We start from the raw sequence: 9,929 nt of genomic DNA, 5'->3' as shown, positions 1-9,929 counted from the left end.
AAGATATCTTTGTTTTCTCATTATGAAACATACTGTATCAACAATTAATAAATATTGCTCATCATAGATCTTTATAAAATATAATAATAGATATTTTCGGAAAGAGTTTAATCGTCATTTAATATAATATATTGATCATAACATAAATCTACGATTAAAATGAAATTGTTATTGATAAAGATTTCTGTTTTTATCTCTTTCGCTCGTTCATCAAATCGAAGTAAATCCGCAAGAGAAAAAGCTTGGACACAGTCTCTAATTTATTAATCATAGAATACACTGGAAAATAGTTTGTTGTAATTAATACTTAGCTGTCGTCCTTACTGTTATTGCTATTCTTATTTACAACAAACTTAAATCAGATATCTTTATGTATGCAAAAGTTCAACTGGTAATCAATTTGTAAAAGATACACAAAATATTTATTCGCAAGGATGCAATTTGGAAGATGTCTTTGTATAAAGTTTTTTTTACTTTGACACTAAATTTAAACCCAAATTTGTCCCCAATTTTTTTAAAATTTCCTATATATTCTAAACAATTTTTCGGTACAAACAGACAGGATAATTTGTTGCATGTTGACAGTAATAATGAAGACACTCAGTCAGAGAGTGGCTGTAAGTCACGTGTAAAAATCTATTGCAAATAAACGAACAAACGTAAAAGAACTGACGTAATAGGTGGAATACATTACTCTTCTTTGAGTAAATTTGTGCGAAGAATGTTACGTAGACAGCGACAACTGTTATCCTATGATTTCGATAATTATCCCACTAACGATGTGATTATCTTTCATTATCTCAATTTATTAGTCCAATAATATCAACTAATTTTGTAACGCAACGATGGAAGCATTTGTTTATCCAATTAACAATTGCGTTTTTTATATAACGATCGAACGGAAATAAAGTAAGAATTTTCAACAGATTGGGTAATTATAGCGTTGTTTCCTTGAGTTGCTGCTAATAAACAAAGTTAATATCTAAACTATCGTTTGTATCATCGATAATCCAATAAACATTTCTCGCGTAACAGTAATTTTAACGTTATATAACGTTAACTTGTTGGAAAATATCAAGATATCTAACATATTTTTATTTAAGCCATTCGAAGCCATTTAAAAACACACTCAAAGATATAAATATTATCATTTTAAGGATAATATTTATTTAGGAAATCAAATCAAAACACCGCTCGTGTGTTTAACTTTCACCTGTTTGGCAACTTGTTTAAAATTCTTCAATCTCCCGTATTTATTAAACACAACTCTCTCAGCAATTTTGGTATACATAAGTGGTAAATAAAAACGAAGATATAATTCACTTATAAATACCATTTACCCGCCTTTTAAATCCATAACGTGATAACTGCTGAAAGTCCATAAAGTTCGAACGATAAATGATGTAAGTGGTAAAATGAACAGAAATGTTTTACTTTCGTTTCTATCAGAAATCTATGCTTTCCACACTTACGTTATTTATCATTGCAGCTCTTCGATTAATTTTCTACTTCATTTTCTACTTCAATTCGCATCTTTTTATTGCGAACCAATTTCCTGAAAACCTTATCTCCCTTAATTGCATTAGACTCGTAGCAAGACCAACGGCAAGAACTTTAATTGCGTGAACTGTTGAACGAACTAACACGTCCCTCAACGAGCTCAGACAAACGGAGTTCCAGTGTATGGTAAATTCCAGGGAGGCAGGGTAATTTCGAGAAAAAGTTGGCCTCGAAGAATAATTGATTTCTGATCCATGGTGGAAAGAAAGAGGTCGCGTAACCGGCTGCACGTAATTATAGCCCAACATAGCATCTAGTTTCTCGAAAGAAGGCGTCCCGCCTAGGAGGAAGTTGTGTTTCGCGCTGCCGGACGCGACGCGACGCGACGAGAGGAAAGGAACGAAACTCGCGGTAAAACGATGTGTGAGGTCTCTTCCACATCCACGTGTGCCTACCGAAACCGCCGCTTTGTTTCGGATTAAGGAACCGCCCAAATCCGTATTGCGTTACGCGGTCGAGGCACGTATAATCACTCTGAAACGTAAAACCAAATTAACGCGGATTCTGGCCACTCACTTGCCTGTCACACGGCTATCGTCGTTGGATTTCTTTATCCAATCGTCTCTTTATCATCCGACCTACGTTCCTCCCTTCGTTATTTCATCATTTCTCTTGCATATACTCGCTTGTAAGTGTGGTGGTTATACGAAATATTGGTATGCCACTGTATTTATTACAGCTGGGATTTTCATGCATTTTTATATGGAAGTTAAATTTAAACCTAAATTGAAAATATATATAGGGTGTATATAATATGCAGAAATATATATAAAGCAGTCGAAGTAAGATATTCGTCATGATTTTTAGTAGGTGAGACAAATCTCCATTTAGAGTTTATTTCGTTATCGTGTTCTGATCGTGATTCTGTTTCGTTACGTGTATCTATAAAAATGTAAATTCGCAGAAAAGTCTGCGATCGACTTGCAACACTTACATATTAATCGATTAATTACATCGAAGTATATTAAATTTTGTTTCGCTTGGTTATTAGTACTCTCGTATAAAATTTCATACTGTGAAAATGAAATACAGTATATGATGGAAGATGCTTCATTGAAAAATAATAGCGTGTACCAATACTGTTTGTAGACGTTACATTGTATATCCTTTATTGATGAAATTTACTTTCACAATATTACTGAGTCGTTTCATCGTACAAGTTGCATCTCTAACATGTCGGAAGCTTGACAGGAAATTAATGAAAATCATTGTGAGTTTAATCGTGCTTTCTCATCTACAGACTATATTTTCTATCTAATATTTATCGATTGATTGGCGATTTAGAACCTGGGCAGAATTTAGAATGATACATCGACAGGTTCGTAGTAAAAATAAATAGGAATATGAATATAATTATGTCCATATCTCGGTAAAAGTTCAGAACTTGTTATTTATGATATAAATAATTTGTCAAAAATATGCAATTACATAATTGGGTTATAAACGTATTTTTAATCGCTGCAAAAATAAAATATTCGAGACACGTCGTTTGATAATTTTATCAAGCACGCTACACCCTTGGACAAAAAGATAGCACATGTGTGCTATCATTAATTTCTCATAGATAGAGTCCGAATTTCCCAAGTTTGACGAATGGCATATAAACAGTACCTTGTAGTAATAAGGTATATGAGCTTGAAACTGTATCTTCGCTATTCCTCTTGTATTTATCAACAATGATTGTGAAATCCGGTCGGCGAAATGATAGCACACCAAGCATTTTGTTTCCATTCCTTAGTATTTCTGTGTATTCTGAGTGGTGTAGACGTAGTGAAAAGTAGAAGAATTTCATTAGAAACCTTACAAATTTCGATTCAAACAATGGGACGTGGAAAACAGCTAAATAGTGAAGAGATTCAAACAGTTTTGAAATTAAAGAAAGAAAACTTTACTATTTCTAAAATTGCAAAAGTTCTCAGTAGAAGTCGGAAAGTCATTTATAATTTACTGAAAGATGTAAATAATTATGGAACAAAAAAAAGCAGTGGGAGACCTTCCGCGATTAGTACTCGTGAAAAACGTGCAATTTTACGTGCCGCGTCAAATTCGCTTCTCACGTCACGTGAAATTGCAGAAAAAGTTGGCGTAAAAACTAATCCTCGGAATGTCAGACGTGTACTACAACAATCCGCGCACATAAAGCGGATGAAATTAAAACGAAGACCAGCTCTAAAGCAGATTCACAAGGAGCATCGATTATATTTTGCAAAAGAACATATACGGTGGAACAAGAAGTGGAGGAAAGTTATATTTACAGATAAAAAAAGATTTAATTTAGATGGCCCAGATGGATTCAATTTTTACTATCATGATGTAAGAAAAAAAAAATTGTCACAAATACGGCGTCAAATGGGTGGAGGTAGCATTATGCTTTGGGCAGGTATTGGGTATAACGGAAAGACTGATTTAATATCAATTCGCAGCAAGATGAATGCTATAACCTATCGTAATTTGATACAAAATCAAATTGCAAAGTACGCAACACATATTGCGAGACAAGATTTTATTTTTCAGCAAGATAATGCTGCAGTTCACACCGCTAAGGTTGTGAAAGAATATTTTTCAACAGAAAATATTGCAGTTTTGGACTGGCCTGCATGCTCCCCCGATTTAAACATAATCGAAAACTGTTGGAGTAAATTAAGCAATGCCGTTTATAGAGAAAATAGGCAATTTGAAAGTATTAATCAGTTAAAAAAGTGCCTTGAAGAGGAATGGAGAAATATATCGCTGGATTATATTAGAAAACTATATCGTTCTTTGCCGAAACGAATGCTGGAGGTGGTGGAGAATAAGGGAGGATCCACACATTATTAAATTTTAAAAGGTTTTTTATTTTTGTACAATTTAGTAGATAATAAACACTACAACTTTTGAAAGTGTGCTATCATTTCGCCGACCGGATTTCACAATCATTGTTGATAAATACAAGAGGAATAGCGAAGATACAGTTTCAAGCTCATATACCTTATTACTACAAGGTACTGTTTATATGCCATTCGTCAAACTTGGGAAATTCGGACTCTATCTATGAGAAATTAATGATAGCACACATGTGCTATCTTTTTGTCCAAGGGTGTATATCTTCAAATCTCAATGGATTACTTAGCTTTCTATCTTTTTTTATTGTGGCTCGTTGTTATATGTATACTGTGTGCTTTGTTACAGGATACTTGTAGAATAGCCCAGAGATTTATCTAATAAATGTTATTTTTTCAAAATTTGCAATTTATACTATTATTTATTATTAGGTACTGTCGACCATTAGGTAGCTTTCACGTTTATTCAGTATGGATTTATTTTCGCTTAATGTGTTCAAAGTATAGAATATCCATCAATTAATTACGTTAATTGAACAATTTATATTACAGTTAAACGTGAAATCCATTTCAACACCTAAGAAACAAACACTTGAGAATATTTCGATTTGTCGATGATAAGAACGTAAAAAGTTTTCTTAATTGAGGTAGATAAAATCAATGCGATATTAAGCAAAACATTTGATTGAAATTTAATTGCAACGAAGAACCGTTTTGATACAATTTTATGTAAATGTTCCGTGTTTGTGTAAGTTTTGTAATATTACAGCAGAGATGTAGCTGTCAAAGAAATCACGTTAATATAGCATGATAAATTATAAAATTATATAAATATAAATTATAAACGTACTATATAAATATAAATATATATATAATATAATATAAATATATATACGTACACATTGTTGAAAAATTCACTGATACATAAACCAATAATATTATGTAATTATTAGGCATAGAAAATATCCTTTACTTTAAATGTAGCTAATTTATTGCCTTCTAGCATGTTTATAGCATCAAGATATAATTTTGAAAATAAATGAATCATCTCAATAATGCTCCTGCAGCAATGGAATTCTGACAACATCACATTGACCTACATAATTAATTGGTGGGAATGCTGAGACACAAGTCATGATATTGTAGTAAAATAAATAATATATATCGTAGTAAAGATAGTGTCAATAATTATTAAATGTAATATCAGATTTAAAAAAGTTGATTTTGAAAAATATTCATTTTAAATAAGTGACATCTTGGTAATCGTGCGAAGCGTGAGATCCGGAAACAAGACAAGTTACATCTCATTGTATAAAGTGTTAGTCTGCTCTGTAATGATAAATAAACATATCATTATTGTAATTCAAGGAATTCAGAGAATACGTGTTATCTGGAAATCGGTACTTTGGTATTTCCCTCTTGCATCCGGGTACATAGGTCCCAAAATATCTTCTCCCTCAATTTAAAAAATAAACAGTTTATTTACACTGAATTTTTACCTCAGTAATGCGTAAAAGTATTAGCACACAGTAGGTTCTGTTTTAAAATTCCACGTAAATCCATAAAGCTTGGAATTCTTTACCTAATATTTTCTTTTACTTCGTGTAACTTTTAAGCCTAAGATTTAAACAGGTTATAATTCATGATCATAAACAGTTAAATACAGTAAATAATAATTGCAATTAACAGCTGTAAAATCGATAATAAAATCAATTCTAGAATAAACATGATACTAAAAGAATAATGACTCGAAGAAGCAACGTAAGAACTGATATAACAATAATCGAAATCTAATGTTAGAAATATTGGCTCCTTATAACATTTTCTTTTTCTTCATGTAACTTTTAAGCCTAAGATTTAGACATGTTATAATTCATGATCATAAACAGTTAAATACAGTAAATAATAATTGCAATTAACAGTTGTAAAATTGGTACTAGAATCAATTCTAGAACTGATATAACAATAATCGAAATCTAATGTTAGAAATATTTATTTAGAATAATAAATCGATGTAATACCCTATGTTCAAAACCTTATCTATGACATTTATATATGTAAAGTTTAAAATTGGAAATTTGTGCAAATAAGAAACCTTGATGAGAATCTTTTGTAAGAGAATCCGATCTACGTTATTTTAATAAATTTGCCGTAAATAAATTTCAAATGGATTCAAAACCTATATTTCGATGTATTTAATAAAGATCAAATAAGGAATTATTTTTGTATAAATATACATAGGAGCGTGCAAGAAATGTTCATATAGTATCATTCTTGTTCAAAGATATATATGAAATTTCATATATATTGTTAGAATTTAATCTTCAAGTTAAGATTAATAATCTTTGAAAGACACAATATTTGTGTTGAAATAATATTCAGTGATGCTTATTAAACAAAACTACAGAACCTGATGTATATAAGCGAGTGATATAATTAACAACGTATAGAAGAATTGTTGATTGTTGGCCAGTTACTCTCAGACTAGACGTAGGTAGTGACCCATGATCCCTTAAATATTTTGAGGTCCACTCTCTATACAGTAATGAGTATGACCTGTGTAAGTGTCCTGCTCAAATGCCTGTGTGAGTGCCCGTGTAAGAGTATTGTAGCTATGCGTGAAATATCGTTGTATTCCAACATATATACATATATTTCAATAAATTTTTTAATAAATAAATTTCAAATGGATTCAAAACCTATACTTCGATGTATTTAATAAAGATCAAATAAGGAATTATTTTTGTATAAATATATATAGGAGCGTGCAAGAAATGTTCATATAGTATCATTCTTGTTCAAAGATATACATGAAATTTCATATATATACATATATATACGTTAGATCGATCGCAGGCGAATGTCTTGCGAACGAATTCTTGACACAATGTTATGCGAGAATAACGTTCTTATTAACGAGCCATTTCACGGTTAATTTGTCGTAATTGCCAGGGAAGCGCATTGCGTTTGTTGCGCGAACAGCGGCCCGATTTGACGGCTCGGTATGATTTACGCGCTGGAGATAAAGAGTCTTCGATTAAAGCGCGCCTCCTATCCCGAGGGCGTATTGAGGCGTTTATAATGCAATTACGTTTCGTTTCTGTCCTGACCTTTCCCCGCGGCCTTCTGTGACCAACATTTCCTCTTATCGTGTCATTCGGAACGGGCAACTTTATTGCTCTGCCACGAATCGATGCGTATTACATGCAACTTTTCACGCGCCGACACCACGTTGCAACGAATACGATTAGCAGAACTACTGCATTGAGTTAACGAGGAATTAATGAATTCTATGAAAATTTCTCCTTCGAAGCGATGAATTATGAAAGAACCAAGAAGGAATAAATTAATCTCAACGAAGGGTCCGATCACATTCTTCGCTTCGATCAAATTTATTGCGAAATTTTTAATGAAATACATAAATAAATTATAGGACTGAAATGAAAGGAATTATTAACGTAATATCCTATATTGTTATATATAGAGATACGGAACTTATATCCTTAATCCTACCTCGAAGGTTCTTAAAAAATCATTAGCATACAAGTGGAACGGGATGTCATGCATATTAATAATTCTTAACGATTCTTAATATGTATTTTGTTTCTTCTTTTTTTACATTCTTAGATATTTTAGGTAGGTTCTTCCACGGTTTTTTAAAAAAAGTTGTCTAACGATAGAAGAATATGATTCGTTCAGAAATTATTTAAAGGATCAGGATTAAAAATCTATTTATCTATATTGCGCAATTTGCTTTACTGCTTTGGTTTAGCAATAGCGTAGATCGGTGTAACTTTTTAAATTTATTTCATTGCCAAATATGTTAAAGAATATTCGTGTATGTCATCAAATCGTTACAGTTACGTAACATCTTCAATATTTGAAACATTTTGATTTAAAATAATGTTGTGTTTTGGTACCAATAAAATAATATGAATAATCGGTATATACGTTGTAAAAGCAATGCACTGATTTGGATCAAAAGTATTGAAAGTAATTGTATAAATAAGTAATAATTAAAGATAATGTAAGAGGAAATGGAAATCTTAATATAGAACTACATTCCCCTTTATTTTATATGTATATCATTTTCTTGAAACACGATGTTATACAGAATTTATTTTATTTATAGCAGTTATTAAAACAAAATCGTAATGTTTTTACAGCTGTTAAAAAGCTTTGCTATCTACTGATCATTTGGAAACCTCTAATTTAATAGCTGCTAACACAGATTTCTTCATACCCTTCATACAACATATATTGTATTATCTACGATCGATAACATTCATATCATTGACCTGGTGATTGACCATTGATCTGATGACCTAACCATTGACCAACAGACAAGATACGGAACATTGATTAAATCATTCACTATGGCTTGTCTGTACTTGAATGTCACGTCTATTCCTGTGTCTCAACTATATACATGTATATGTATATCACGTGTAAGTATTGTAGAGATTTCTTTTATCGACGTCATTGATCTCCAGTAGTTGAATTTGTGAAAACATGCATACTTCGCAATTACAGTTTACTATAAAGTTCGAAGAACGTATACATTAGAATATCAATGTAAACTTGTTTCTTATACGTTGCAATTTTATCCAGTGTACTTATATTAAAATTGGGATGCATACTACAATAATAATAGAAAATTTTTTATTATTATAAAATATAATAATAAGTGATAATGAAACATTTGATAATTATATATTTATATAACTAAAATATATTTTGCAAAAAAATATTTGCCAGGTGTGGGGTTCGAACCCACGCTCCCAATCGGGAACCAGAACTTAAGTCTGGCGCCTTAGACCGCTCGGCCAACCTGGCGAGTTGATACACAGTTTTTTCATTATGAAACATACTGTATCAACAATTAATAAATATTGCTCATAATAGATCTTTATGAAATATAATAATAGATACTTTCGGAAAGAGTTTAATGGTCATTTAATATAATATATTGATCATAACATAAATCTACGATTAAAATGAAACTGTTATTGATAAAGATTTCTGTTTTTTTCTTTTTCGCTCGTTCATCAAATCGAAGTAAATCCGCAAGAGAAAAAGCTTAGACACGATTTCTAATTTATTAATCATGGAATACACTGGAAAATAGTTTATTGTAATTAATACTTAGCTGTTGTTCTTACTGTCATTGCTATTCTTATTTACAACAAACTTAAATCAAATATCTTTATTTCTCATTTATGAGCTTATGTCAATCTCGTTTTGTAACTCCTTTACATTGCTTTTTGAGAAACTCTACTATTTCTGATGACTTGAGATGGCTTTCATTAGTCTTCTAGTCCACTTTCTTACATTGATAAGTTAACAATAGCTATTTTTTAAGTACATGATTTTGAATTGACGAATCTCCAAATAAATAGCAGTTCTATCTCATTTCAATAATTTCTAACACACATACAGTGGCGTGAAGAAGGTTTCAGAACTTCTCTTCGTGTTACGATAGATAAAGAGATATACACAGTACATATATCATGATCTGTAGATCTTTTCTATGATAACATATCTGTCATA

At 31.3% G+C, this 9,929-nt stretch overlaps 1 non-coding gene across 1 annotated transcript; it reads right to left on the bottom strand.

Annotated features, from left to right (window-relative positions):
* Window positions 1–9,131: 9,131 nt before the first annotated feature.
* Trnal-uaa (transfer RNA leucine (anticodon UAA)) lies at window positions 9,132–9,215 on the bottom strand. Its single transcript has one exon. It is a non-coding gene; the product is annotated as a tRNA-Leu (tRNA).
* Between the last annotated feature and the right edge of the window lie 714 nt (window positions 9,216–9,929).

This window comes from Bombus pascuorum, chromosome 9 (assembly GCF_905332965.1).
Source record: "Bombus pascuorum chromosome 9, iyBomPasc1.1, whole genome shotgun sequence".
Lineage (NCBI taxonomy): Eukaryota > Metazoa > Arthropoda > Insecta > Hymenoptera > Apidae > Bombus > Bombus pascuorum.
Note: the sequence above shows the minus strand (reverse complement) of the source record. Positions and strands in the feature narration are given on the sequence as shown.